This window comes from Chenopodium album, chromosome 23 (assembly GCF_948465745.1).
Source record: "Chenopodium album chromosome 23, dcCheAlbu1.1, whole genome shotgun sequence".
Classification (NCBI taxonomy): Eukaryota; Viridiplantae; Streptophyta; class Magnoliopsida; order Caryophyllales; family Amaranthaceae; genus Chenopodium; species Chenopodium album.
In genome coordinates this window covers 15,228,414-15,233,560 of record NC_137856.1, presented here as the reverse complement: position 1 = coordinate 15,233,560, position 5,147 = coordinate 15,228,414, and the positions used below count along the sequence as shown (strand labels likewise).

Here is a 5,147-nt window from a genome sequence, read left to right as displayed (position 1 = left end):
GTGGAAGTTTCTCAATCACATCAATTTTGGCCTTATCCACCTCAATGCCTCTATTTGAAATCTTGTGCCTAAGCACTATACCTTCCTCCACCATGAAGTGGCACTTCTCCCAATTCAAAACAAGATTGACTTTCTCACATCTTGCCAAACACTTCTCAAGATTCACAAGGCACTCCTCGAAAGAAACACCCCCCACCGAAAATCCATCCATAAAGACCTCCATTTCCTCCTCCAACATGTCTCCGAAGATACTCATCATGCACCTTTGGAAAGTAGCGGGTGCATTGCATAACCCAAAGGGCATTCTCCGGTAGGCAAAGGTCCCATAGGGACAAGTGAACGTGGTCTTTCATGATCATTAGGGTGGATGGGGATTTGGAAGAATCCGAAATACCCATCGAGGAAACAATAAAACTTGTGCCTTATTAATCTCTCAAGCATTTGGTCTATAAACGGAAGAGGGAAGTGATCCTTCTTGGTAGATATGTTTAGACGTCTATAGTCTATACACATCCGCCAACCGGTGACCGTCCTAGTTGGAATGAGCTCACCCTTCTCATTCTCAACCACGGTCATGCCCCCCTTCTTTGGAACGACATGGACGGGGGAGACCCACCTAGAGTTAGAGATGGGGAATATGATTCCCACATCCAATAGCTTGGTGATCTCCTTCTTAACTACCTCTCCCATTTGAGGATGTAGTTTCCTTTGTCGTTCAATAGAGGGAAGGGCGCCTTCCTCAAGCGTTATGTGGTGTTGGCACAAAGCGGGGCTTATACCTTTAAGGTCATTAATTAAAAGCACCTTGGTGTTTTCTCAAAACACCACATAACGCTTGAGCTTGGCTCTCGCTCAAGGATGCACTAACTATCACGGGGTAAGTGGAATGAGGGCCCAAGAATTCATACCTAAGGTGTGATGGTAGAGGTTTGAGCTCCACCATAGGCACACCATTACCTTCTTGTTATGTGGCCACTTGCAAAGCTTCATGGCTTGAGATTTCCAAACATGTTTGCTCATCCACGTCCTCCACACTTCCATCAAGTAACTCCTCGTAGAAAGTCATCTCCTTGCATGAAGCACCTACCTTGTCTTTGTTCAACAAAATATTCTCAAGAGCATCGTTAGAAGTGAGCAAGTGCTCATGCATGGAAGACACAACAATATCAAGTGAATCAATCATCATACAATTTTCCAAAGAAGAACATGGATACTTCATGCTCTCATTCAAATCAAATTCTATAACCTCTTCTCCTACCTTAAGGGAGATCTTAGCACTCCTCACATCAATCATGGCTCCCGAGGTAGCAAGAAAGGGTCTACCTAAAATGATCGGAATGGTGGCATCCTCATCCATTTCAAGAACAACAAAATCCACGGGAAACACAAATTTCCCCACCATCAAAGGGACATCTTCTACCTTACCTTTTGGAAATTTGATAGACCTATCCGCTAATTGCAAGGTAATGTTAGAAGGTAAGAGTTCCCCTAGCTCAAGTCTTTGATAAACCGAATATGGCATTAGGCTCACACTAGCTCCCAAGTCACATAAGGCATTATCAATTTGCATCTTGTTAATGGCACAAGGGATGGAGAAGTTTCCGGGGTCCTTCAACTTGGGTGGCATTTTGTTCATGATGATAGCACTACAATTTTCGGTCAAATTGATGGTCTCCACAACCTCACAAGTTCTTCTCCCACTCAAAATGTCTTTGAGGAATTTGGCATAGTTTGGCATTTGGTTGATCACATCGGTAAAAGGTAGAGAAAGGTGGAGTTGTTTTAGCATCTCAATGAATCTCCCAAATTGTTCATCCAATTTGTGTCTCATGAATTTTTGTGGGTAGGGGAGTTTGGGTCTCACAATCTCTTTCTCTACTCTCACCTCTCTAGGTGTCTCAACCACTACCTCATCCAATGATGCCCTATTCCCTTCATCCTCAACCAAAACCTCCCTAGGAATCTCCTTATCTACACCCTTCCTAGGCAATATCTGCTCAAGAACCTTTCCACTCCTAGTAACAATAGCATTCACGGGTTTCTTGGGGTCAAGACCTTGGGAAGGTAAAGAAGAAGGACTTGCATGATCTTTCAAGGCATTAGCAAGTTGAGAGATTTGGTTTTCAAGCATTTTATTGTGGGTCATCATTTCATTGAATTTTTTATCGCTCACGGCCATGTATGTGTTCAACAACTTGGTTTGATTCTCAATTATCTCCTCCAAATTAGTCCTAGGTGAAGAAGGTTGAGAATAGGAACTTTCACCTTGAGTTTTTGGAACAAACCCGGGTGGGGGACCTCTTTGAGAATTATTTTTGAAAATTACCCCGTCCTTGATTGTTCCAATTACTCCTATTTTGACTTTGGCCATAGCCTTGATTATGGTTTCCACCACCTTGATTATGGTTACCACTACCTTGGTAATGATTTCCATAACTTTGGCCTTGATTACCATAATTTTGGCCTTGATTACCATAATTTTGGCCTTGATTTTTGCCACTATAACCTTGATTATTATAGCTACCACGAGAACATTGGTTCCCTTGGTTTCTATAACCACCACCTTGGTTATAGTTGTCAAAATTGCCTTGGCCTTGGAAGTTCCTATTCCATTGACCCCTTTGATTATCAAACCGTTGACCATTATTATTCGACACATAATTCACATGTTCACTCTCATGGTTATCAAACTCATCAACACATTCATTAGGACAAGCACTAGAGTCATGCTCATACGATCCACATGCATCACAAAACAAGCAACCCATAGGCATACTATGTGAAGAGGGAGGGGGTTGAGAGTTAGAAGGAGTACCTCTCCCCTTAAATTGGGAGGGAAGATTCGAAGCTTGAGAAGGGGAGGAAGTGCTCTCCAACATAGCTTTGATTGCGGTGACCTCCTTTCCTAAGTTTGTCATTTGGGAGGAAAGGTTGTTGATTGCATTTAGATGGTCCACCGAGTACAATGAAGATTGCTTGCTTGAAGAGTCCCTCTCCCCATCTTGCCAATCCCTATAGTATGTCACCACGTCCTCAATGATGTCCACAACTTCTTCTTCGGTTTTGTTCATGATAGGGCCCCCGGCCCCTTCATCGAGGCATGACTTGCCTTGGGGACTTAAACCGCCATAGAAGATTTGGATCACTTGGTATGTGGGGATTCCGTGGTGAGGGCACTCCCTTTGATACTCTTTGAATCTCTCCCATGCTTCGTAAAGGCTTTCACTTGGCCTTTGCTTGAACCCTTGAATCAAGGCTCTTGCCTCCGCCGTCTTCTTTTGGGGGTAGAAGCGGGACAAGAAAGCCTTTGTGACATCGTCCCAAGTTCTCAAGGAGTTGGGCTTCACCTCTTTGTCTAGCCACTCCAAAGATCTTCCTATTAGAGAGAAAGGGAACAACTTGAGGCGGATGAATTCTTGAGAAACCCCATTGACTTTGATGGTGTTGCAATATTTTTCAAACTCCTTTAGATGGTTCAATGGGCTCTCATTCTTGGCCCCACTATATTGCCTTCTCTCAATCAAGGTGATCATTGCCGGCCGGATTTCGAAATCATTTGCCGGTGTAGTAGGTGGAGCTATTCCGCTCTCAAACCTATATGCCCCGGGCACTCCAAGCTCCTTCAAGGCCACTCTAGGATTTTCACCCATGCCTTGCTCTTCTTGAATTTCTTCTTCACTTGAAGAGCTATAACCCAAGGATCTATTAGCCACTCTTCTTCTTGAAAGAGTTCTCTCAATTTCCGGATCAAGGGGAACAAAGGAACGATCACGGGTTCTATGCATGCAAAACTCAAAGAAAAATATTAGTAGCACGGCTACAAGTGTAGCCTAAAGAAACAAAATCTTTTTGTATTTTTTTTATAAAATGAAGTAGACTCAACAACAAAAGCTAAGCACCAATAGCAGTCCCCGGCAACGGCGCCATTTTGACAAGAGGAAAATGCATGTCGTTATCTACCCTTTCCCCAAGCCAAACTAAATTTGTAAACACCTAACCAACCTTATATGAGTATAGGGCAAGTTAAGGGTCGATCCCAAGGGAATGCAATGATGAAAACTAAAGTCTAAGTCAAGCTACCTCGGAGACGAAAATGAGATTATGGTTGGTGCTAAAATGAACTAGATCAAATTCAACAAGTAATCAAGGGTCTAAACACTAGGGATATGGGTTCCACATGCAAGATCAATGATAATGCTAGATTAAAGCTCAATCAATTAATTCAAGTATTGCAATGGACAAACAATAGTAGCAATCAAGAGAGTTCAAATGCTATCTCCTATAGGCCAATCTAGTGGTCACTATGAAAGGCAAACCAAGAAGAATCACAAGCAAACTCAATCAATTAGAGCAACCTTTAAATTAATTGGTCATATCATTAAGAGTTGCAATGCAATCTAGATTAATCTTATAGGGTGATCAATCCTAATCTAATCAATCTCATGCAAAACTATGTCAACCAATTTAATTGCAACAAATCAACCAATCAAAGAGCATCAACTAGCATTTCCGTTAATCAAACATGCTTCCCCCTTTCCCTAGCAACTAATCTACTCACTAATCATGGTGAGATTCAAAACCAAATAACTAGATATTGTATTAAGCATCATTCTATATCAAAATCTAATAGAAATCAAAGTAATCAATATTATCAAACTCAAATCCAAGAAAAACAAGCATCAAGCAAAAAGAATCAAATAGCAAGTAAGTAAGACATGAAAGAAGGAAAAGATTCTCACTAATATTGATGATTGAAAATGAAGAAATCCAAACTTGATTGATCAAATGTTGAGTTACAAATCCAAAACCAAGAACTCCTCTCTAACTTCTCTCTAAGTTCTCTCTCTAAAACTAAGCTAATGAAATATTATCAAAAAGTTGGATTCAAAAAGGAAATACAATTCTATTTATAAGCTAAGAAGAAATAGGCAGCTCCCGCGCCCTCTCCCGATAGACCCGCGCCCGCGAAAAAATGGGTACGGAACCCTCCGCGGGCTGTCTGGGCAGCATTCGCGCCCGCGCCATCAGGGGCCCGCGCCCGCGGGGAGATGACCCGCGCCCGCGGCAAAATCCCCTGCTCCCAAAGGCTGATCAGGGGGCCGCGGTCTCTCTGAGTGGAGAGGCCTCTCCATTTTGCCCGCGCCCGC

At 42.6% G+C, this 5,147-nt stretch overlaps 1 pseudogene; it reads left to right on the top strand.

Annotated features, from left to right (window-relative positions):
• Positions 1 to 3,159: 3,159 nt before the first annotated feature.
• On the top strand, positions 3,160 to 3,258 carry LOC145609813 (small nucleolar RNA R71; annotated as a pseudogene).
• Positions 3,259 to 5,147: the final 1,889 nt, after the last annotated feature.